The sequence below is a fragment of the Diadema antillarum genome, unplaced genomic scaffold (genome assembly GCF_040938485.1).
Source record: "Diadema antillarum isolate AM-2024a unplaced genomic scaffold, OU_Dant_1.0 scf00000010, whole genome shotgun sequence".
Lineage (NCBI taxonomy): Eukaryota > Metazoa > Echinodermata > Echinoidea > Diadematoida > Diadematidae > Diadema > Diadema antillarum.
The window spans coordinates 2,197,258-2,224,472 of record NW_027270899.1 but is presented as its reverse complement, the minus strand read 5'-3'; the positions used below and the strand labels follow the sequence as shown (position 1 = coordinate 2,224,472).

General features: G+C 37.9%; 1 pseudogene; it reads right to left on the bottom strand.

Annotated features, from left to right (window-relative positions):
- The window catches only part of LOC139720194 (zinc finger protein GLIS3-like), a 114,438-nt pseudogene that overhangs the window by 34,124 nt on the left and 53,099 nt on the right, over positions 1-27,215 (bottom strand).

Genomic DNA, 27,215 nt, shown 5'->3' with positions numbered 1-27,215 from the left:
TCTTTATTAGTAAGATTCAAAATTGTCCCTCATCTTCAGACAAATTGATAACAATTTAAGTGAACTGCCAACTTGGCTGAAATGAATTCGCTTCTTCCAACCTTTACCTTGGAGATATCCCTGCTCATAACAAGTTTGCAAAATCACTTCTTTCAATTCCTTGGTCCATTTGAATTCAACAAAAACGTAATGTTCCACATTTGACCTTTCACTTCTTTTAGATAGATGTATCTTATTTTGGATAAGTCTCTGAATTAGCCATTCCAAACATTACTGTTGGGCTTGTTTAGTTGGATGCAGTACATGAATTGAATCACCTAATAAATGACTTAAAAGATTATCTGATAGCTCTCTTGCAGCTCTCCATTTTCTTCCTGTTCCATAGGTAAGTAGGTCAACACTTCCGATCACATCATTGTTTAGCTCTGTCCAGAAAATACAATGCCACCTTTGATGAAGGAATGGTTGGTACTCAAAGGGACATTCTTGTAAAAACTTGACAGTTATACATTTGTTACATGGAAGATATTTGCTGTAAATGTAAATGAAAGTGAGGCTTGCTACCATTGTATAAGAATCATTGTTTGGTTATTCAAATCATCTAGCAAACTTCAATTCCCTTAAAATTAGCAAGTACAATTTCCTTAAATGTCATTAGTGTTATTATCATTCTTCAATAATTTGTGCAAAAGATATGTATGTTTTCTTTCATTAATCTAAACAAAGGACAGCTACTGAAGATATGCATGCAAGTCAACAAGAGATTGGTTAGATAATGGCATTATCACTTCATCTAAGTAGAAAGAATTATGTAGGCCTAATCATCACCATCAGTGTTTCATGTACCTTAATTCCATAAACCCTCTAATCTTCTTGCAAATTTGTTCCACCTTTTAATTTTTTGTCTGATCGATTATTCTTTTTCTTATTAGAGCCAGTTCAAACATGGGGATCACGTCAGTTTTCGAGGTGCGGTTATTAAAGACACTCACCTTTTTTCTTGCCTGCTGCTCTTTGGCTGCATGTGCTTTGACGTGCTTCCTCAGCGAGCTGGGGTCCGTGTACCGCTTGGTGCACCCCGGTATTTGACAGGCGTAGGGTTTCTGCAGAAAGAACAACACGAGAGGGCCAGTAAGTTAAAGCAACCAACGATAAAAACAAAAAGTCATCATTTGAAGGCATCAATCTGCAGTGTATGGATTACCACAAAACTCCATCCCAGTGGCAGAATTTGATAAGAAGTTGATCGTTGGCTGGTGGCTGAAATGGACGTTGACAGCCACGGAGCAGAGGGAATAGATCGAGCTGTTACCTACCCCATGAGCGAATGAAAAATGCCATAAAGGTATCTTGTGATCTTTGGAACAGATATGAAGTATGCCAAACCAGAAAACAAAAAAAACAACAATGCAAGTGATGGCAGGAAATAGAACAAAAGTTTTAAGGCCCTTTTTTGATGTTTTCAACCCATCTCTCCACCCTTCTGTGGTAACTTTTGAAGCAGGTCATTCTGTACACTTTAACATGATGTAGAAAAGTCACCCAAAAACTACTAGTGAAGACCAAAGTTTTAGTGTTTTTAATTGTTCAAATAAAATCATTAAAATATTGCATTTATAGCAAATACTCAATGGGTGCTCATGCATTTACATTTGAAAAAGAATATTTCAGTGCATTTCGTTCTACGCACTGTTTAGCAAGTTACTTTTTCTTCTAACTTTATCAGTCAAAACTGTCAAAATTTAATGGGAAAATATGCACAAAAAAAAAAACCTTTAGGAGTAATACAATATTTGATGTCTAATATACAGAGATGCAAATTCAATTCAATTCACACTTAATTTTTTCACTTCGCAAATGACTGTAAAATTTCCTCTTTTAAACTTTGACCAAAGCTGTTCAGATAAACCGAAAAGCTAGCAAATGTGATGTCTTGAACATTTTTAAAATCACTGCTCCAAAGGTAAACAGGACCTTTAATACCCCCATGCTCTAGAGATCCCTCCCATCCACCTTGCTCTTTAATGGCACAAGAGGGAACTGTTATACCCGGTACGCATAATTTAACTTTCTGGATTGAATCAGATTTTTAATGGTGACAAATTTATTTCATTAAATCACCTCTATCTCTCCTAAGAAGTGGGCAATGGAGGAGAAAGTAAAAGAGAGATAGAGAGAAACAGAGAGCGAGTGGGAGAGAGTTAGGGGGGGGGGGGGGGCAAGACTTAGCCAAATACACAAATGTTAGTACCAGCACCCAAACACAAAACTGTTGCCCTTATTCAAGAGCTGGTATCATCACTACCATACATGTAGATGTCTTATAATATGAATGATGGATTGGAAGCCGGCATGCAGCATTACACAGACCATTGTTTGGGTTGAGATGGAGGATTCGAGATTTTAATCTTTTTTTTTTAGAGATGATTAGATATCACTTATGGAATTTGAAAGAGCATGCAATTTTAAGAGGTATTCATCAAAGTTTGTTTGATGAAAATCGATTTTTGAAATGGCTGAGATATCCAAAAATGAACTAAAAGAAATGGTCCTAATAAAAGTTGGGTCCAAACTTTTACTAAACACCCCTTTGTTTCTGGATATCTCAGCGATTTCAAAACCAATTTTCATCAGATAAACTTTGAATTCCTAATAGAATTGTACGCTCTTTCATATTCCATAAGAAAACCTGCAGCCCGATCTACACCATAACTGTACATACCATCCCTTTAAACCATGCTCAAAACTTTGGACTCCACCTCGTCTGGTTAAGACGTGGAAGACATTAATTTGACAGGAGGCAGCAAGGAATCTGTGATTCTCATCATGTTCCCCTATGGATGGAGTGCTACTACAAATTGGGGGCTGCCACCCTCCTACTTAACCTCCATCTGGACCAAAATTGGAAAGTCGGTGTCAAGATCAGGTTGGTGTGATATTCAGCAGGGTCTTATACTTGGCTTTACATTGTATACCTCTGCCACTTCTCAAACTTGGAGGTAGGGGTGTGGTCTGGAATTCAGATAGACCCATTATCCATTGACGTGATATCTTGCATTCTTGCCTGCACCCTTCCATGAATAAAAGGTTGCATCCATCTTAATCTTTTGAGGAAGGACTGATTTTGCTACAACATGCACTTCCCATAGACACCTGCCCGAGTATACTTGGGACTCGTCCTCAACAGGTTAAAGAAGTCATCATCTATACCCTCATTTTTCAAAATCAATCACATCCCATAAACAACATATCTGCAGTCCTCTTCTGTGAATTTTTATCATAATTTTCAACTATTCATTGATAGTGTTTCAAAGGGTAGGAAAGAAAAACTCCTCTTGATCCAACAACAGTCCTTGAAGACAGCACCAACAAAGAATCCATAAGAAATGTCATGCAATAATGACTGATTATTGCCATGACTATTAGCATTGTTAGATTATATTACTCTTTTATTACATTGTTAGACATATCTAGATTAAAGGGTCATGGCCTAAAGCCCCTATCCCCCCCCCCCAAAAAAAAGCACATAGGTTTTTACTACATCTTTTGAATACAGAACTTATGATCAGAGAAACATTAAGTTCCTCATACCACTGCCAGCATGATTATGGGGGGGGGGGGGATTAGGGTTGTCAGTTTATCATTTACCATAACTCATCTTTCTTGATCTTTTAATATGTCTGTCTGCCTGTATGTATTTCTATCTGTCTGTCTGTCTCTCTCTCTCTCTCTCTCTCCCTCTCACTCTTGTTTGCTTTCTTAGGAAGCACATAAGATTTTAGTGCAATCACGCGCTCCGTGCGCAATCAGTAATCTCTTTAATTCCCGTCTCAAGTTCAATGTTTATTTATTGTGAAATGATGAGGGGAGGTTTCTAGCGTGGCGTCACTCAGCCAGTGTGCCTTTTAAAAGCGTCTATGAAAACATGGAGAACAATGCATCGTGCCCTCTGTGCTGTGCCATCTTTTAAGCCTTCAATGTGTTAGAGCTACACAATGCCTTCAATACTTGTGCAGTTTAAGTCTGCATTGTGTTCAGAAAAGCGGTAAGAAAAAAAAAAGAATGATCCAGAAGTTTGGCCACCTTCCAAGACTGTACATGAGACCAGACATGAAATATGCCTAGAACAGTCAAACCTGTCTATAGCGGCCACCCAAGGGAGACGAAAAAGTGGCCGTCATAGACAGGTAGTGGCTACAGGCAGGTTATCCAACTTTGTGTGCATTGCCTACATGTACATGTATCATCGTTGTATACATCTATAAGTATTTCAATGTACACGCATGTGTATATGCAGGGATGTATGCACACGTGCAAGTTTCATACATAGAGCAATGCCGGCGTTTATCAAATTGTTGCACAGTAGCATGTGTACAGTCGTGAAGAAAGCTCAACACTAGTGCATTATTATGACTGCATGCTGTGGCGATCACTGAACGTTGCCCATGAATGACTGGCATGGCTACAAAGCAGATAGCATGCTGCATTATCGGCTCGGCTATGGTTCCATTGGGTCTGTAGCCGCTATAGACAGGTTAAAATCTAATGCGTGAAACAAAATTTGTGGCCGCTGGCCACATTAGACAGGTGGCCGCTATACACAGGGTCTTTAACAGGGCTTTTCTCTCTCGGGTTTTTTTTCAGTGGCCGCTATAGACAGGTAGCCGCTAAGGCAGCTTTGACTGCATTTGAGTGAGTAGTATCAGACAGTAGCATTGCAACAGAACTATAGTTTTGCATGTCATTTTTTGATGCAGATGTTATTTTTAAAAAATTGTTCACTACTTCTTCCTTTTGAAGAATTATTCCAATCTGGAATACGCAGAAATATGTGTGATTAACAATTATTACAAATAAAGCCCATTACATTTTTTTTTCTTTTTTGCCCTCAAATCATTTCTACATGTAGACATTTATATTAGTGCAGGGCGATTTGTCAATCAGTTGCAATAAAAAACAAATCGACAGAAGAACTTCATCAATTTGAATTTAAGTAGTACTCAGACCAGTCTTCTGCTATAGTGCCAACACTCCTTAAGCCTGCACTACCATGAACAAAATTTGTTTCAGATTTTCTTTCCAATCAAACATATCACTGAACCTAGGAAACCTTTAGAAATTACATGAAAAGATATACCAATGCCGCATGATCTTAATAACAAGCTGGTACAACATGTTGAGAAAAACTGAGAGATTTTGTATGATACAAAATATTTCCCTCGTGGAAAACCTCAAAATTTTTCTCCTTTGCATGTCCACTGGAAAGTTGTGATCTTCATATCACGATCACAGGAATCGTAAAATATAAACAAAGTTTATCATTGGCTACAAAGGATATAATTGATATTGACAATTTCACATCTGGGTTATGGGCTCCATGACTCGAACTAAAAATAAATCTCTATGTTATTCTATTGCCCATTCCATTATTTTTTTCCCCCTCTTCTTCCTTGCCCACTTTTATAGGGGCAATATTCACTTTGATCACATTGGCAAAGAACATGAAGTCATGACGCACAATGTGCATGGGATGATTTACATTTCCTGAAAAGATGTTGCATATGAATACAACAATCGGCATGAACCCACGTTTAGAATTTATGACGTATTGGACTAGCGACTCAGACGGATGTTTTTGCTCTCTGATTAGAGGCTGAGTCACGTCAGTAAGAACTTGTGCAATTTTTAGAATGTTTATTGTAAAGAGAAAGGGCTGACAGTCAAATTTAGGAGGTAGACCAAGACTACCTCACAGTATCAACAAATACAGAAGCCACTTGCCAATCGATCACTTTATTCCTGGAGAACCAATCAAAACAAGATTTGCGTACCCTTTTGTTCAGGTTCGGAATAGAAGGGCAGATTATTTATCTAGAGCATTTCTATTTGGACGTGAAATAAATTATTGGTCGATTTGGGATGATTAATGAGTCTCGCAAGAATAATTTTCCCAACTTCCTGTCAAGAAGAATAAAGAAACACAACTCAATTTCTTTTTACTTCACATAAAGAAGTGTTCATAATTGACTTGGGCATAGGACTTTAGTTTGGACATTCAACCCTGTTGTGATAGGATGAGAGTTACAATGACCATAACTTCATGTCATCCGCAGTAGCAAAACTTGTCACATCTGACAAAACATTTTCACAGAAAATCCTGCTCTGGTCCTATATGTACAAACATTTTGAAGGAATTTTACAGGAGCAACACTAGCTTTTCTTTAAAAAAAATGGTTAACAATAAAAATAAAGTACTAGATAAAATACTTACACAGTATACTAAAGCCTTCTGCTTACTGCTGATTAAATTTTGTCACTTTTCACTCAGAGCACACATCTCTTTAATGGAAAATTCTGATTTAATCCCGGATTTCATGGGGCTAATTCTCTTTCCAAAAGAGCAAAGTCCCCCCCCCCCCTTTAAATCACAAAGGCACTCCATAGGAGCCAGCTTATCAGCTATAAAAAAAAAGGAGGGAAATTTTAAAAGTGCAATGAACAGAACCCACAATGAAAGAGTCTTGTTGCCAGGGGCAACCGTCCAAGCTTGGTATTATCCAAGTAAGCAGCCTACACACAGCCAGTCCTACTCCCAGGGTATGGAAACAGACTCTTTACTTTGTAAGAAATAGAATGTGCAACTCCATGTTTAATTGAGAGGTCACTGAAGAGAGTGGTGAATAGCTCGAGGGGGGCAAGAGATTAAAAGCTTAGATACAAACTGCACATTTGACTAATTGATCAATACACTATTTCAACATCTGAAAGCAAACTGATTCTAAAGACAGAAATGCAAACCTGCAGGAGAATTTACCCGAAACATATACTGGTGTGCAGATTTATATAGTGAATTACTGCATTAGAACATATCGGTAGAAATTTTATCAGTCACTAAAAAGCAGTGAAACTGCAGTTTTGTTTAAACCACTGTGACATATTTGCTGGATAAGAAAGCTACAACAGCTCATGATGGCATGATGGTCCAACAATGCAAAAAAAAAAATGCAAAAAGATTTCCACAAATTTTCACTTTTCTAGTGTAACAAAAGAGCACACGAATCCCCCTACCCTAAACATATGATGTGCCAGTAACAAGTTGAGGAAATGTGTACTTAGTACCACAAATTAAATTTGTGGAATTCTCCTCAAATTTTCTTTATAACATTTAATAACTACCGTGACATTGCAACTTACGCACTGATGATGCAACATGGATTCAACAGGCACTTTAAAATTCATGTTTGATCTAATGGTCCATATTTCCAATGAGGTTGTGGGCGTGTTCTACTAATATTTCTGCGCACATTGAATCCACTAAACATGTTTGGGATAAACTCCCCCTGAAGGTGTATACCTTGCACGCTTGACTGAACAGTGTAGATCATAATCAGAGCATTGTAATTGGTCTCTGTGAATTGTTAGAATTGATACTATGGTGATGATTGCTATTTCATCAACACTAAACGACAAACATTGCACTAGGAACACAATTCATGTGAAAGGAGCATGAGCTTAAAGGGATGGTACAGTATTGGTGGAGATGAGAATTGGGCTTTTAACTTTTTGCGAGATACTAAGAAAACACTTATGAAATAGTACAGAGCATACCATATTAGGAGGAATTCAAAATTTATTTGATGAAAATCGCGTTTTGAATGACTGAAACATCCAAAAATGAAGTAAAACAGAGCGATCGTAATAAAAGGCGGGTCCCATACTCTATCAGAATCGCTCTGTTTTGTACATCTCAGCCATTTCAAAACCCAACTTTCATCAAAAAAATGTTGAATTCCTCATGGAATTACATGTTCTTTCATATTTCATACGAGGTTTCTCATTATCTCACCAAAAAATTTTAGAAATCTGAAATTAGGTCTCAACCAAAACTATACGATCCCTTTAAAGGAAGAGTTCACCTACATAATGTCTGAATTGTGTGAGTGCAGTAATATCAGTAGTCACATCAGGGAAGTTTGAGGAAAATTTGACAATCCATTCAGACATTATGAATTTTTGAAGTTTCAGTGTCGCCATCGCTGGATGAGAAGACTACAACAGTTTGTTACATCACTGCTGGACAAGAATACAGCAAAAATATATGAGAATTTCATAAAATTTTATTTTTAACCCATTGAGGATGGACTGATTTTGCTACAACACGCATTTCCCATAGACCCCTGTCCAAGTATACTCGGGACTCTTCCTCAATGGGTTAATGAAAGTACCGTACACTTTCCCTTGACTTGTTACTGACACATATTCAGGGTAATGTTGTTCCCCCCTGCTTTCTGAAATAGGTAATAAGTTATAGGCTCTTTTATTTTTGCTTGTAATATGAAAATATGTCGAATTAGTAATATTTTCTCTATATTGTAGTCCTGCAGTGATGTAAAAAAACTGTATGACGACACTGAAACTTGAAAAATTCCGAACTATTGGACAGGTTGTCTGATTTCCTCAAACTTTCACTGATGTGTTCTACTTAATCCACAAATACAGTCACATGAACGTGTCCTATTGGGTAAAGGATATGGTCATCCTCCATCAGTATCATGAGCCCTCATGAAGAACAGCGTACAGAATCACTTAGCTGACATTATCTTATCCCCCCCCCCCCAAAAAAAAAAAAAATGGAATCACAAACAAAGTAGTCATAAAAAGTCTCTGGATGAAAAGGGAAGAGAGATGAACATCATTTACATTTTGGTCTATTGTTATACAAATAATACACAGGTGAGAGTGTGTTTGTGGAGATGTAGCGCACTCGAGGGTATTTACAATTGTGAAACATGCACGAGGCGAAGCCGAGTGTATGTTGCACTACATTGTAAATACCCGAGAGTGAGCAACATCTCCACTAACGTCAGAAACTCAAACCTGTGTATTATTTGATTTATAAAATGGGTCGAAAACTAACAGCATTTTTCATGCACCTTTGTGGGTCAATACCAGTCAGCTACATGTAGCACTACATGTAGTACTACATTTATGCACGTCGCACTCGGAAATCCCGCACATATAAGTACTGTACGTATAAGCGTATGTTTTGAAATGTTTTGCATGGATTTCACACTTGTAACAACTGATTGAGTGTGCACTGCTAATGTAAACATTGTGACGTCAGTGACTTTACGCTATTTTGCAAGGCCGTGCAATAGCAAGAAATCATGCACGCACACGTGACTCATTTCAGCGCTTCCGATTGGCTACATTCTTGAACCCATTTTATAAAACACAATCATGCACTTTCATAGCTGTTTGGCACACACATATTACCAATTTCGTCAAATGTCTAGGTTTTTGAATGTTTGGAGTGACATATGGAGGTATGTTGTATACATCAAAACTGTGACCAAATTAGTGACCAGCTTCAAAAACAGGTTTCATACTGGCATCATTTTCAGAACACAGCTCGTTTTATGTGAATGCGATGCCCAGAATAATGCTACGCGTGCCTGTGTAAGCAAGTGTGCAATTAATGCAACATCACATGACATGCATCACTGCTGTAGATTTGCCTGAAAGTCACTGTAGAGTCTATATGTATAGTGTCAGGGCTAATCAAGCTACATTAGCTCTGCCAGAAGACTGTCTTGATTAGGAGTAAGGGACAACTTTCATATTTGCAGTATTTTAACAAAGACTTTTCTTTTTGCTATGGACGTATTGGATGGTACTAAAGGACAATTCACAAACTCAGCAAGTAGACAGGCTATTTCGACAGAGTACCGGTAAGGCATTTTATAATCAAGAGTCAGTGATACGATTGCAAAATGGGAATCGGAAACTGCTTCTCAGCAAACCTTAAAAATTCAAGTTCATCATCCTATTATCATCGTTATCATTGAGTTTGATCTTTTTTTTTGGTTGATTTTTTGGAGCGATCGATCCAGGTCAGCAGCAGACGGTGAGGGCGGCGTGTGCAGACCACGCCTACTCAATTACCCGACGAGTCCCCCTTTATGCGGCTTCCACTGACGTGCATGCGACGCGCCGTGCAAATATTTGCCAAGACTCACGGATGAGATCCGATACATCTATGGCCACGTGACAATAGTATACAAATTTTATTTCGCCACTTTCGTTTGGGTCTCCTTTTTTCCCCCCATCCTGTCTGTCTCTGATCCAGCGCCATCTACACGCCCTCCAAGCTATCATACGTATTAAAATTCTTTTGTGCATAATATTCTTTCTTCTGTGACGGAATATCATGTACATAAAAGGAAAAAGTGCAGTCACAATTAGTTGTGGAGATTACGCAGGGATAATAGAATGGTGTCAGTAACAAGGGAGATGGGCACGTACCACTCAGTCGACAACAAAAGATGAAAAAGAGTCTGTTGTAGTGACATTGACGGCTCGGCGGCCTACTGTACAGTTGCATGACTAATGTTGAAATGAAAAGGACAAGCTATTGGAAAAAGAAGAGACAGTTACAAGGAAAGTAGGTCACATGTGTACTCATCTGGACTTTTTATTACTTTTTTGATGTTTGACTACCAATGTATATTTTCCTTTGCTGTGTTACCATGACTGCATTTAATTTGCGAAGTCAGAGATTGTGGTGGTTGGAACCGATATCACCTTTATTTCCCATGTTTGTGTTTCCCCGTGAAACATACTCTAATTTTTTATGAATTGGAGCTGACGGCCTTTTCCCTGGCATGAAATTTTTGTGATTTGCACTGGCATTTGATCCATGAAGTGTAGACGAGAACTTTTGCATGCATTTTAATTTTGCAAATCTTGGCTCTTGCGAAATCCACGCAAAACATTTCTGTTTTACAGTATCTGCACACACACACACACACACAAACACACAGATCTATAGGTCTATGAGTGAATACAATATTTGGACTTTCCCTTCCTGGTAAACTTGCTTCAGGCTTAAAACCCTCTTTTTTTCTTCTTCTCTGTTTTTAACTGATAAAGTCTTATTGGAGATTTATTCAGCCAATTTCTGCAATATTACTCAATATGGACATCTGTCATCATTTCACAGAAACCATCAAAATCCAAAATTGCATGAGAGAGACATAAAAAAAATATATTATCATGTGATAGTATCAATTTGGGAGAAAATTGTGTGATACACACACCATTTGGGATTGATAACTCCAGCTGTGGTGGATTTGGACAGATTGACTTCTATTGGGGTGAAATCGTTCTAGAATGCGGTGGAAAATTTGCCGACAGATGTTCTGTATGAAGAAGTTGGTGGGGGGGGGGGGGGGCGGGAGGGGGTGTGGGGCTTCACAATGGTTACCAGTGACCTAAACAGACTGATGAATATTTGTCTTCATATTGTTGTTGTCACACCAATCAACGAATAAGCGTGAATTTTAACCCTGCGCCTATAATAATAAAAAAAAAACTTGGAAAAAAAATGAAGTAGCAAAAGATAGCAACTGTGAGCAAAAATACCGTCAAATTATACAGGAATGTGCCCCAGTCTCTTTTGAATTATCATTACCTTGTTTCTGACCAAAGTCTTGAGTTCTATAAATATCACCTAGAAGCAAGAGGCAAGCAGAAATAACATTCCAAAGGAAGTGTCCTAAAGGTCAAGTTCTGACCACCTGCTGAATCAGGCCAGGGTGTGGCAGTAGTGTCCACTCGATGTGTTGTATCAGTTGCTACCACCAGTCAAAAAAAAAAATTGCAGCAGGATTTAAATATGTTTGAAAATGAATTGATTGTACAGTCAATTCATTAAAAAAAAATAAAATCATACATCACTATCAATTCAGGGTTATGCTCAATCACATTCAAGCATAAAGCTAGCAATGATATATTGATGAAGGTTTCCACAGACCATGAATACAAAAAAAAAAAAAAAATCACGTGTGCTAAATGCTGCAGTGAACTCATCAATAGTATTCTACATTGTTTATGTAGTTGTTGCTGTTGTTTCTATCTTGCTGTTGATGATACTGTTGTGAACTTTTTAATCCAAAGAGAACCAGTAGGATATATAGTGATGTCAAAAAAGTTAACAAACTTTTGGCACTCAGGGTTGGGGTGTCTCACCATTTATTTTGGAGGAGACAGTTATATACTCAGTTGTCAGTTATGTTTGTTCAGTTTTCTCGTATAGACCTTCCTGTCCACTTTTTCTTTGTATCTCATTCATACATAGCTCAGACGTGGCAGGAGTTTGATTACTTCGAATCAATCACTACGGCATGCCTTGACATCCATCACTTCAAGACACAGCACACCTCCCCTTAAAGGGATCGTTTAGTTTTGGTTGAGACCTAATGTCAGGTTTATAGCATTTTTTGGTGAGATAATGAGAAATCTCTTATGAAATATGAAAGAGCATGTAATTTCAAGAATGATTTAACGTTTATTTGATGAAAATTGGCCTTGAAATGGCTGAGATATCCAAATAGCGATCCCAATAAAATTGACAGGCCACGACTTTTATTAGAATCTCTTCGTTTTACCTTGTTTTTTGATATCTCGGTCATTTCAAACCGATTTTCATCAAATAAACGTTTTATTCCCCTTAGATTTGTATGCTCTTTAACATTTCATAGAGTGGTTTTTAAATATCTCGCAAAACGTTACAAGCTGAATCCTCACCTCAACCAGTACTGTACAGTCCCTTTAAATCTTTTTAGTCCCTGTCACAGATCTTGTATTTATAGAGAGTGAGAAGGCTTTGAGACATGTTTGGGGTGTGTTTCTTTGTTGTTGTCAAAAGAGACAGTTATGTACTCATCCCCTTCTGTGGCGTTCCATCCCCCTTTTCCTCACGTGTATCAAACTTAGACTTGAGATGACGAATGTTCGATGATCAATCATTCTGTACGGAGTCTTCACAGCGCGGTCTAAGAGAATGAGATCAGTTAAACACCAGTTCTCCTTTTCTTCGTCTGCTTCTTGCCTATTTTCTCATCTTCCAGCCGCCACACTAAGCACACTTCCAAGAGTCAACTGTGAATGGTTTTTCGGTCGGAACTCGTCACCACACGGGCCAGGCCATTGTACTAGACTGCGATATTAATGAAATGTCAGACAGTCACGCGAAGAAAAGGATTTGGCGACCTCATTTTGCCTTTGAGCGATTTCAGAATGGAAAACATTCTGACTGAACATTTGATTGATTCCTAACCTATTCAGTGCTTGCTTGGATTTTTAAAAGGTATTCATGTTCCGAGAGCTCTAATATTGCTGTCATATGGTCAAACACATTTCCGCAGCATATTCATTCTGCTCCACTTTTACAGAACCGCAAAAGATTATACATTGCGATGTGTTAATATCAACGGCAATACTGCACAAAAAATATATATATATTCTTCTACACTCTTGCATATTTTCCATACAAATGGTTTAACCCGAAAATTGATGTAACTTGCAGAGACCCATGAATTTCAATAATAAAAGATTAAAATTAAGATGCATGCAAAAGTTTTCTTCAAAATTTTTATATATGCATTGAATGCCAGTGACAACTTGTGAACATCTACAGCTGCCATACAGGCAATTGGCTCCATATTCACGAATAATTCTGGTTTTACATTACTTAATTTCTAGTCTTAATTAAGAGCAGGGTTCAGTTTTCTAAATCCTTATCTCCTATGAAAAGATATAAGTTAAATATACAAGCACACATACAAGGATAAAATCTCATATGGTTGAGGAATTAATGGCAGAAAATGAGAGAAGTAAAATCAGAGCTGACTTTCTTTGTGCATTTCAGGAAATTTGAAGGACGGCCTTTGGAAAACGTCAACTACTCACAAAGGAAGATAGCTATTTGACCTCATTCTGTAATACCTAAATCAGGACAGGTCATTCTTTTTCTTTCTTTTTTCTCTTTTCATGGGGGGGGGGGGATGGGTTGAGAAGTCACTGACAAAAGTGTAATGCGAAAAACTCTCGTCAATGAAGAAGTTAAATGTAGCGATGGCGGGCAATCGTGAGGGCAGCGGTCCAAAGCGGCCATTGTCACCTGTTTGACAGAGAATATCGAACGTGCCGCATTGCCACCATCCCTCGGGTTCTGTGATGGAAAAGTGTCTTTGCCAAGTCACGATGGATCTACAGAGATGTCTGTATTTGCCCAAGCTACAATTACACTTTATTACACCTTATTAGGTCTTTTACCAAGTCTATGGTGCGTGCAAAATGTCAACATTTCACACAAGAAAGAAATTCAGCTGAATATTTTCCCCTCCCTCTCTCTCAATACACTCTGCTCTTCATTAAATTTCGTCATCCGCAAGTAAGTCCAAACGCATCATTATCATATTGATATATTTTTTCTTCTCCCTTTGAATAAAAAAGATATAAATACTAAACAAAGGGAACAACAAGCCTCGAGTCTCGATCGTTATCTGTCGTTTTCGCTTTCTTTGATCCTTTTTTTTTAAGGCACATTCACTGCTCGGTCTGTTTGCGCTAAATGAAAATCTAGATCACACGTAAAAGCTCCGCTGGCCCCGGGAGTGTTTCACGTAGCGGGACAACACAAGTTTTGTCACGGAGAACGCGACATGCGACACCAAACATTATCCGGTTATCTTCAACAGAGGTTAAGTCTCTTATTGACTGTCAGTCAATTATATTTTACGAAGTGATATCAGCTCTAAGGGGGTGTTGCAACTGTTACCCCGAAAAATGCATCTGCTAGTCCTATTCATCACCCAGCCATATATTTTCAAGGTCAGTTTCACAAGTACAAAATCATCGCTTTTGATCTGACATACTCATAATCCCCTTTCTGGAAAGCGAACAGCGAACAGCCAAACATAAATCTCTTTTGGGATTTAAGTGTCACAGCACTCTTCAGCAAAAAAAAAGGTAAAAAATGGGTGCCAGGTCACCAAAATTTGCCTTCTGACCATGTTTGTACACACCAATCTCATAGCGGAGTACCTGCAGTGATCTGTTATTAAAGAAAATATGTTTAAAGAAATATATTCAAATAATTAGTTAGGCACTGCTAGAAGAGTGCCCTTATTGTAAAATTTTCTGGCATGTATACTGAAATCATCACCAATACTGGATCACTTCAAACAAAATCTGAAGATCTACTTATTCTGATATCCCTATATATGCACTGAACTAGTACTGTCACTGCCTGGCAATTTGAACGGTCTCGTATGGCAACCAGGGAAGTCATCTCATAGTGCCTTGTATCCAGCGGAAAAGGTGCAATGAAAGTATCAGCTATTATCATCACCAAAAGTTATTGTTGTCACATTATCACAAGGCTACAACAATTTGATAGCAAATGGTCCATCTTATCACTACTGATTTCATGTCAAAATCTGAAATTTAGTGTCGGTCTGAGTGCAGTGCCATGGGATATTTGTTTGGTAATTACATGTATATCATCATCCCTATTCCAGTTTGAGTGTGTAGTTGTGATTAATATCATTGATTTTTAAAACATGGGAAAATCTGAATTTCATAACACTTTTTCATTTTAGGTCTAATTTGGATTGAGCCTCTACTTTTCACTCTCTAGAATTAAGCCATAATGTTTGAGGCGCAAAACTTTACTTTCCATGTCACAACTTTTTGATGAGGTGAGACAAGTTCCTAAACTTTGGACCAATACTCCACTGATCAGAAAAGCAAGTTTGGGACAGTCTGGCCAATTTTTGGTAAATACAGCAATCCCTTTATAGTGGTCCTTTTACCCCTAGTGCCCCTCCCCCCCCCCCCCCCTAAAGAATGGGGAGAGAGAGAGAGATACCAATTACAAACTTGTGAATTGTTGCACCTCCTTCACCCTCTATAATTCTTTGCTTGAAAAAAAAAGGCCGAAAACTGTCAGCAGTCATAAATCTTTATGGGATTCATTGTGTCAAATCATTCAAACTATTCACACATATAAAAGATACAAGAGAAAAGGGCGGGCTGGGATAAATCTGAACTCTAGTCATATGATCCCCTATGATAGATTCTCAGCTTTAGCTCACACAAGAGACCTGGCCATGACAGTCAGAGAAAAATCTCGTCACCCAAATCAGCCTTTGAGCTAGGTGCCTTCTGTAATGAATACACAACATGCTACCTATTCATGAGTATTGTAAGCATATATTCATAGATATACAGACTATGCATTTTATTCCTCTATAGATGGTTTACAGGGATATTCTGTCTTAATGAAAGAAGGGATTTATAATATCATAAAGCTAACAGGTGCAATGCCTTAGCTTAATGGTTGGTGGCAGTTATGTGTCGAAATTCACACGCAGAGTACATGTGTATTGGCGTCATGGGGGGGGGGGGAGGTATCATCATATACCCTTCTGATGTCTGTGGAATAGACTGCCTGGTTTTCTGACATATTCAAACAATTGAGTTTCAAGTCGTAGTCAAACTTTATGCAGAAACTAAGAGCGAAATATGTTCCTTAGAAACGAAAAAGCTGAATATCTCAATGTGCTTTCCCGAGACCATTGCTTCACCTTTGTAGAAGTCTACTGATTTACAAGGATTTCAGACTTTTTAATACATCCCAAAAGCGATCGATCACATATCGGTATTGCGAGGTGATATCCCTTGATATCGGCTATACGCAATATAGAGAATTACATTAATGAAAATACTTTCTAGGCTTTAGACTGTTTTTTTTTTTGGGTGTGTTTACATTCTATATGCTTTTCTCACAGAAATTGCCCTTAACCTGTCGAGGACAAGCTAATTTTGCCGTAACATGCATTTTCCATGGACACCTGCCCAAGTATAGTCAGGACTAGTCTAAAGCTTGCTAGAGGCTTGCTCTACCTGAACAACTATAAAGTGCATTCCTCCCTTTAAAGGATAATTGGAGAGAGCAGGTAAATGACATGGTTTGTTACTAGGCTGCCCGAAAAGAAATATCCATATACTTGCATTGTAATACAGTACATTACATAATCTATATATTATATAGTCTATTCATTAACATGTTTACTGGTATTTGTTTTTGTGCTTGATTTGTTCTTTTTATTTCTGTTTGTTTGTCTGCTAACAGGCAACGCACCTGGCTTCTTAAGCGTATTTCCTACGTAGACAAATTTACGTCAAGATGAGATTTCATACCCAATGAGCCGTGATGTGCATCCTACCATTCAATTCTTCGATTCATTTGTCTGGATTCCACTTTGTTTCATCATTAAAATCTCCAAATTCCCCAATACTTTCATTCTGATCATATTTCCAGGGTTAAAAAAAAGGAATCATGCGTGCTGCCCATTGTAAGGCAAAACAATGATGTAAGAGAGGAATAAAGGAAACCAAGGTTGCTGCAATAACCAATTCAAGCAAATCATAAAGCAAGAATTTTTGGCTTTGGAGGAATAATAGTCTGACATATAACACCTGGTTGGGACGGCTCATTTCTCTCTACAAGGGAATTTCCCAGTTTTGAAGACTCAACTTTTTTCTCTCTCTCTCTGTTTTACTCTTTCTCTCTTCTCTGCTTGTTTTTGCCATCTCTCTAGGGGCTTTTACACAGCCACTGGAAAAAAAAACACACAGTCTTTTGCACATTCCAGTAGTTTGTTAGAAGTTGCTAGGCAACAATCAGTATATGAGCGATAAACTGGAATAAAAACATACAAACAAACCTCCTAAGAAGAGAATCTCTTTGAAACTCCACAATTCCATTTCTGATTTTAGCAAATGTCAATTAAAGGTCCTGTTTATCCTTGGGGAGCAGTGATTTTAAAAATGTTCAAGATATAACTTTTGATGCATATGTGCAGGTCAGTTGTATCACAAAACATCCTACCATATAAAATATTTGCAATAAAGCCTAAAATATTAGGAGATATCACTATTTTGCTCGTCAAACCATAACTGTAGACGGTTTAGTCTAGAAACATTTTCATTATAACTAATGTTCACATTTTGTATATTTAACATTACTTAACATCAATTATACTGGTTCAAATTTTCACATTGGTTGTCTCTATCCCTAACTCACATTCTAGAACTATTTTGAAGCACTAATGCTGGGTTTTTGTTTCATCTGCAAATGGTAAATTATGCCTTCAATGCTCACTCCAGGACTGGCCAGTTTTCTTCCAGTATTTGGTCACATGACATCTATACTACCCTTTGCAAGGGGAATCTCTTACCTGCCTGTCTACACTAAAGAGACAGCAGCAAGTTGCATATGCCAACTACCTGCCCAAAACCTGAATATCCTGAATATTCACAAATGTGCATTTCCTGCCCAAAACACCAGAGATTTTTTTTTTTTTTTTTTAGCAGTGTGAATGGTACATCCAGAAACTCATGTTTTTTTTGTTGTTGTTGTTTTTTTGGTAATGTAAATGCCCCTACTTTATTTCTCCTGTCATTTTTATGACAGTCATTAGCTCTTTCTCTTCTCATTACACGACCATAATTAAACAAATGATCATGATTATATATAAATATATATACATATATATAAATATAGGGGCCGTGACGCAAGACAAGGGTCCTTAGGGCATAAAATACATATATACATACATATAAAATACATATATATATACAAATATGTTTATTTATATATAATATTTTAATGTTCATACCAATGCATATGTTTATACATAGATTTCTCTTTGTGTAAAAATATATTTCTCTATCTCTCCACCAATCTACCTATGTGTCTCTATCTAATCTATATCTACCTCTCTACCCATCTGTCTGTATAGCTACCTCATTTCCATTGATCAATTTCTCTCACCCATCTACCTCTCTTACCGTGTCTAAGTGTGTCCTCTGGTGCTTTGCCCGGTCAGACGAATTGCTGAATGCCTTGGTGCATCCCGGATGTTGACAGAGGTACGGCTTCTCGCCCGTTGTGTGATCGCAGGTGGATCTTCAGGTTCTCTAGGCGAGAAAACGCCTTATTGCACCCTTCGAACTGCAGGTATCATGGCGAAGGAGGAGTATTTGGAGGAGAAAAGGGGGAAACAATGTTAAAGTTGAATCATTTTGTGAACGAACAATATGAGAAACACAGGTTAACTCAATTGCATCAATGACTGTCAGATTAAACAATGGAAGATATATATTCACCTGGTAGAGATGGAGATGAAGAAGAGAAGTTTAGATGGGGGAAGTCCCAAACATTTTGGGTGTTCACTGAACAAAATCTGTTTTGTTCTCATCAGCTTTTGTGCAAACACAAATACATTGTGGAGCAATACAAATGCCACTGTAAAAGTGCATCTCTGCTTGCGTGATTTTTTGTTTTGCTTTGTTTTGTTTTGCACAGGGCCAATTTCAGTGAACTGCATTTGTTTATAATTTCGCCGACAAGAGTTTTGATTGTACAATATTTGTGACTTTCCCAAATATTTTCATTGTTAAGATTTATGCTGCTCTATTGAGTACAAAATGTGGGACAAAAAAAAAGATTCCAGAAGGCTTAATATTCTATGCATACAACAGCTCATAACTATGGATCAAAGTTAGAACTTACTCCAGGTAAACACTCTCTGTATGCAGATCAAGATGTTGCCAGATGCAATGGTCATTTTTATACAATCAAACATATATATATATATTTTTATTTATTCAAGATTTCATGCGTGTTCACAAAATAGGAATGCATACAAATGTATGCAAGTACATCTCATATAGCCAAGACAGAATATATACAATAAGTATACATTGATAAGAAGCAGTTACAGGATAGTATACAACTCCACTAAGAGAGCTACATTATTCAAGGTAACGAACACGCAAAGGAATTGCAACATAAGCTTAAAGCTTGAAAATCGTTGCAACCCCCGTGCACACAATCTATATGCTTGCAAATAGTTTAAATGATACTTGATAGGAGTTGGGGGGGGGGGGGGGTATTTACAAAGAGAGCATGGGAACATGAGGGGGAAAGAAGAAATGCATGTGTGGTGCCTATTTGTCCTGTCGGACATTGACAAAGAGAGAGCAAGAAAAAGTTTAAAGTGTCAAGTCATTATAAGCAAATTATACTGATTAAATTGATTAAATTTCTCATAAATCCCATTCAAATGTCGATTTCAGGGGAAATATATGATCACAGCAAGTTTAATAGTTAATAGTATCCAGGAGTTCAGCGTGATATTGTTCTTCATGTGCTCAGCAATGACAGCTTGCTACAATGTATATATTCAGCAATTCGGGTATGTTACACAGCAATATGAACAGTGAGACTCAACTTTAGTAATAGCATCTGACAAAATATCAAGGAAGCCAAACGGCATGGAAAAACACCTCGGACTAGAAATATACATTGCATAAGAACTAATGAGAAGTCTTGGCAAACATAATGCTTATGGTGACTGACTTGTCTAATGTCAAAACTCACATGGTTCACTATTTTCTGCATACAACATGCACTTGTACACACCTCATCTTTTTAAGATACTAATGCTCTCTTTTCCATCTAACAATAAAGTGTACAGAAGTTATCTCTGGCAAATTCTGACCATTTAAGTGCACTGCTAAATCAGTCATGATCGTGAAGAAGTATGAAACACAAGATTCCATGTAGCCCTTCGTGCAAACTTCTAGACATGTAAGCACGTTCAGGAGTGGTACGATCAGATTGCACAAAGGTCTGGTTACAACGTACTGACACTTGAGAGCACACATTCCTCCCTTTCTGTATCTAATTTCCTTTTTTATTTTGCTTTTTTGTGTCTTTTTTCTTGGGCGATGAAAGTCAGAAAACACTCATCTTCAAGCCAGCAGACATTTTTATTTGTTCTGCTCATAAGACAGTAGATGGCATTGTATAATGTGCCCTGCGCTTGATATTAGACTCTCATTAAAGCATCAAGAAACTATTTTTGATGCACGACCATTTTCTGCTACAGATGTAGGCCAAGAATGTGCAATTTGACTCATTTTATCAGATTACTTTGAATAAAAACATCTTTACAACAGAAATTGTTCTCCTTTTCACTGAATAAAACATACTTTAAAGGACCTTGTCAATGTGATGTAATACTAGTAACCTGCCTTTGTAGGCTAATCAAATATTGTCCATTCAAAGGAAACACCACAGAAGAGCTGGTCTTTAAAGACAGGTGGTCACTATAGACAGACTGTCAGCCAACTTGACATTATCATATAGTTACCATGATAAATGTCACACAGACAAATCTTGTGAAAATATGATAAATATGATACAATCAGGAGGCCCATTGACACATACAGTAAACTCCCATTATAACAAATACTGTTATAACGAAATTTTCATTACAACGCAGCAAAAGTTCAGGTCCCCAAATTACCACCTATATATCTTTACATAATTTACGGCTCAGCTTCAACAAAATTTTGACACAATGAAAGAAAACGGCTGATCCCGTGGATGTCTTATAATGGGAGTGCACTGGACCAAAAAATATATAATAGATTATGCTGGACAGATTTTTTTTTTTTCATTGTGATGCATATCATGAGAGTTACCAATTTTTTGTGTCTACACACAAGAATTACTGGTTTTTGCATCATGTTCAAAAATATCGAATTTTCAAAAAGTCACTAATATATGTGATAAATATAAATAGATGAATAAATAAATAAATATATATATATATATATATATATATATATACACTAATATATGTGTGTGTACAGGATTCTTAAAGTTGCCAAAGCAAATTCTTTTTTCTCTCCACAATGATGATCAGCTATAGCAGGACATGCTAACCACCTTTGAAAGGTAGATAAAGACATACCAACCATGAAATCCAGTCTGTGTTGTTTCTTCATGAAAAACACCACTATTATTGTGTATCTATTATTGCTATGAGACATGTGTAGTCATAATAAGACGATCATAGGCTGCGTTTATCGACTTTCCCATGTTTGAAACACATATCAATATCCACTATCAAAATGAGTTTTTGGATCTCGAGTTGTTTCTTGAGTTGATGCGTTTATCAACTCTGTCGTGAGTCGATTGGGAGGCCCTGTCACTGCGCAGCTCCATTGACGGGACAGAAAATCTCAAGATTTTTTGCTCCGGCATTCACACACATGCCAGATTTCAAATTATTGTACTATTTTTCAAATTACTGTGATTTCTCAAATTATCGCAATTTCTCAAATTTCTCAAATTCTTGGGACTTGGATCACGATGCTGATTGCACTATCTTTGATAGTGGGATTACAGTACACTCCTGTCATAACGAACACAGTTATAACAAAATTCCTGTTACAACAAAGTAAAAGTTCGGGTTGCAACATTATTCACTCTATGTATTCTTATTGCTTATTTGTTGGCTTACAACAAAATTTCGATATAACGAACGAAAACTGCCGGTCCCACGGACGTCGTTATAATGGGAATCCACTGTATTGTCCACACAGGCAAAATCTCACGATGTGTATCCTGCTCATCAGTGTGAATTCCACTACTGTAAAACGAGGAATGTTCACGTGCATTTTAATTTTGCGAATTTCGCGAGCGCCAAGATTCGCGAAATTAAAATGCACGCGAAAGTTCTTGTCTACACTATATGCATTGAATGCCAGTGGCAGTTCGCGAAAATTTCATGCCGCAAAAAAGGCCGTCGGCTCCAATTCGGGAAAAATTCATGCCGCGAATATATTATGTTTTACAGTATTTTGATTTTTTTTTTTGATATTCTCAAAAGCTGATGCTACCGGAATTTGAAGGAACGCTCCACTACGTCTGTTGCTTGCCAGCACGTGGCACTGATCCCTGCCATCATCATGACTAACAAGGTCTGCATAGCTACTGCCCAAATGTCGTTTCCGGAATAGATTTGAAAGCTCCCGTCAATGCACTGACAAAGTTCAAAGGCATGGACTGACAATTCTCGATACAGACTGAGGCAGTCATGTACTCATGAAGCTTTATCATCTGGCATACTGTAAAACCAAAATTATTTGAGGCATGAAAATTTTGCAAATTGGAGCTGACAGCCTTTTTGGGGGCACAACATTTTTGTAAAATGTCACTGGCATGCACTACATGGTTCAGACAAGAACTTTCCAGTGCATTTTGATTTCATGAATCTTGGCTCTTCCCAAAATTCACAAAAATTAAATGCACGCAAAAATTTCTGGCTTTACAGTGCATTCATAAAGAAGTAAATCTAAAACCTGACATCCGCAAAATAGTGTTCAAAATGCAGACATTTGGCAGTTGCTAGGAGCAGAATACAAACATGATTCCTGAACATATTTGAGTGCTTTTGGTCTAAACAGCAGGAGCTAACATGTCTCAACTTTAAGAATATTGTTAAAAAAGGAAAAAAATCTGTAGAGGGATATATCTCTCTCTTACTCTCCTGATAAAAGCCTCTTGTAAATTCTGTCAAAATAAATGATATCGAGAAATTCTTTAAAACACCTGGGACACGATTTCATGACACTCCTGCACATCAATGAACATGTTGTTTGAAGAGAGAGAGAGAACAGAAACAAGACTTCCAGAGCCGTGGGGCGAAAACTTGAATCGCGGAGAATGACTTGAAAGAGACAGACAAATGTTCAATGATGCGGGATTCTTTCAAGTTCAAAGATCTATAAACAAAATGCCACTTGTCACACTGCAAAGCTAAAGAGAACCAAAAAGCCGGCATAACCAAGGGGCGCAAAGAAAGAAAAGACGGTGTAAGCTTTCACCCCTTTGTGCGTCAACCGGCGGCCCGCGAGAGATCGCAAAGAAAAGCGGCAGAATAGAAAACGTGAAAGGTCCCTAGCAGAGGGGTAAAATTTACAGCCCTTTGGGGAACTGCTCTTCAACAACTCCACTCCACAAGAGGCAGATACGCCGTCACTGCACTGCCGAGCAGCGCCCCTGCCACATTGTTGCCGAGACATTCTCCGCGGTGAATGTTCCTCGAAGCCGAGGAAGAGGTCAGAGAAAGAGCCGCTCATCACATGACCTCGATATCACATGACCTATTAGACTGCAGACAGAGAAACTAGAAAGACTGAGCCCCAGGCCTGACTACCCCCTTTATCGTGAATGGCCGCAAACATAAGACTACCCTCTTGCATTCCTTCCCACACAGGTGGAACATGGAATTTCGTCAGAGCAAGAATCTGGTCCCATAAATATTGTCTAATCATTATTTCAGACACGAGGATGTCTTGAAGAGGTTGTTGTTTTCTCCTCTCTCATTTTTCAGATAGACAACCATCACGTTCACACACACTTTTAATGAATGGTTAGTTGAGAATCAATTTTCTTCTTTTTGCAGTGTTATGCGAAAACCTTCAATTCTTGTGTGTGGACACAAAACTGTCATTAAACTACCGTGATGTGAAAATCAGCCAAGTTGATTTTCTTTTAATTCTCATACTGTCAAATCAGATATTTTCGCATGAGCAATTTTTCACGCTCACTTATGTATTTTTAATTCTGCAGAATCAAGACATAACTGTTGAAAAATATGGCATGCCAAAATATTCCTATGCTTTTATTTTCGTGTTAGCTTCTGGTTGCGCGAAATGCGTGTAAATTTCAATACCGCAAAAATTTCCACTTTTACAGTAATTTGCTCTGGTGGCATGTGTGAAGAATGTTTGAAAAATCCAAAATATTCTTAATTTCATAACGTGACTCGCCACACTGTGATACCCTAGGTCATGCTCCAGCCATCGTTTAGGAATGTGCAATCTAGTGATTTAAAAAATGCTTCATTTGCAGCCCGGTTATATTTTCTTACCATGTGTGTGAACGGTGGTAAATAAAGTCGATTTTCGCATTGAAATACAAAAACCGATAACTCCTGTGTGTGAATGTGGCTAGAGAGACAACCTTGCCAGATATCTTAAGTGAGCTCTCGGCCAATTAGCACATTTCTGGAGCGACATGGAAGTCATGGAGGTCAGCCGCGAGAGCAGACAACGCTCGTAATGATGTATCATTCTGGTCGACCACCTCACCCGTCATCCATCCGTCGGCATCGCTTCATCGCGGCACCATATTCATCAAACACTTCTCCCAGGCAAATTTGAGGAGGACGTGGATCAACAATTGTGAATTTATCAGGAGCTCTTGGAACACTTTCATCAAGGGGCAAAAAAACAACAACAAAACAAAACTTGAACAACTGAGATATGTCACGAAACTTTCGTTTCCATCCTAAAGGGTGAAAATGATTCAGTAAGACACAACCAAACAAGAGCAACGCAACTGGTTGTGCCTTCTCATGTAGTCAGTATGTTCCATCACAAGTATTATTATTATTATTATTATTATTATTATTATTATTATTATTATTATTATTATGATTTATTCGGCAATTCAACATACATGTACAATACAAGCGGACATAAAATACAAACAGAAAATCGTATTACATGATATAAAAATTGTGGTGATCCCAGGTGCATGCTGCTGGTTGCCAGGGGAGGAAAAGGCAAACTTAATCACCGAGGCTCGAGACCTTCCTCCCCGACCAGTGCATGCAGCCAGAATCAGCTATATCAATATTAAAATAGTTACAAACATTATCAAATAATACATTATTACACAAAAATGCACTGAATTCAAACACAAATATAACTTAAACTATCACTATTAGATCTAGATGAGTGACAATGAGGATTTACCTTCTACCCCCCATGAAGGAAGAAAATGTTTCTCAATTCATTTTCACCCATCTAATACCATTTCACATATCGATTGGTTAAAGTTAGGCTAAAAAATGACATTCTTAGTCACCTTTGACCTATAACCTGACTTTGACACTGAGATCCCAAGCATACCGTCTCACTAATTGTTTACATATCTTGGTCCTCGTCACCAAATCACATTTCTGCTGGACAATCAGAGCTGAATTTCTGGCTAGAAATTACATTTACGTGGAAGTTCGATGACTTTTGACCTGTGACATCGAGCAACCTTAAACAAAATCTTTTATTTCTATGTTTCATGTAGCATACCTGCACATATTGACCAAGTACCATTAAAGGCCAGGAATCTTTTTCAAAATTGTGATACAGAGGTGGTCGCATGGACAAGACATCCCCAAAACATCATGACCTGCAATCTCAGGGCATAAGCATATCATTTAGCAACACCTAAAATGCAGCAATATACTGAATATATTTACTGAACATCGTTTCTTTCTATAAAACAGCCCAAAAAGTAATCTCTTCCAGCCCCCTCCCAAAAAAAGTAGCCAACTGCACACTCACATGCACAAAAATAACAATTGAAAATAGAATTCAAACTAATAAGGTTATTCAAACTATGATGGATTCATTCTTTGATAGTTCTTAGCTCAAGATTGTTGTCGTAACCATTCTGTTTTTATATTTGTCACAGGGGACAATATTTCCTGTAAAGCGACTGAGAAATATTGCACTTTGGTCATCCGAATGGTTTTGTCTCTGGGACATGGCCACAGGGACTGAAATGAATACATTCAAGGGACTCCTGTGCATCGCTAGACTTGACCTGAGCAGGTTGCAAGAATTTAGTCCGAGCAAGGATCTCTAGCTTCAGTATAACTTTTCCTGATGTCCATGCTGCTTTGTGTTTTTATGCCTCCGCAACGAAATGGCCGGAGGCATTATGTTTTCGGGTCGTCCGTACGTACGTCCGTCCGTACGTCCATCCGTCCCGTTTTGTTTTTGTCGATATCTCAAGAACCGTGTGGTGGTTTTACATCAAACTTGGTATGAGGGTATATCCTTGGGGGATAATACTTTGTGTGGATTTTAGGGTCACAGGGTCAAAGGTCAAAGGTCACAGGTTATTTTGTGAAAAAAAAATTTGAAATTTCATGTTTTTCTCCATATCTCGCAAATGGTTCAAGGTATCTTCATGGAACTTAGTATATATGCTTGTACCGATGGGCTGTGATTATCTAGGGAAGTTGGGGGTCATGGGTCAAAGGTCAGGGGGTCAAAGGTCAAGGTCAACTCCTCAAAATATCACTACTTTCCTTAAAATGCAATATGCCTGAAGGTTTGGTTTTTTTTAACTTGATGTATGGCATGTATTACCCAATATATATTTTTGGGGAAGTTTCTTGCCAAAAGGTCAAAGGTCAAAAGGTAAAAGGTCAAGTGAAAGTGCTAAATTGCACTTTTCCTCCATATCTCGAAAGTAACTCAAGGTATCATCATGAAACTTACATATTTATGCATGTTCTACCTAACAGTGATTCTCTGTGGAACTGTGAGGTCAAAGGTCAAATGAAAGGTTTAGATAATGCTATTTTCCCATTTGATACTGAAATTATACTTTTTCTCAATACCTTGAAAATTACTCAATGCATAAACTT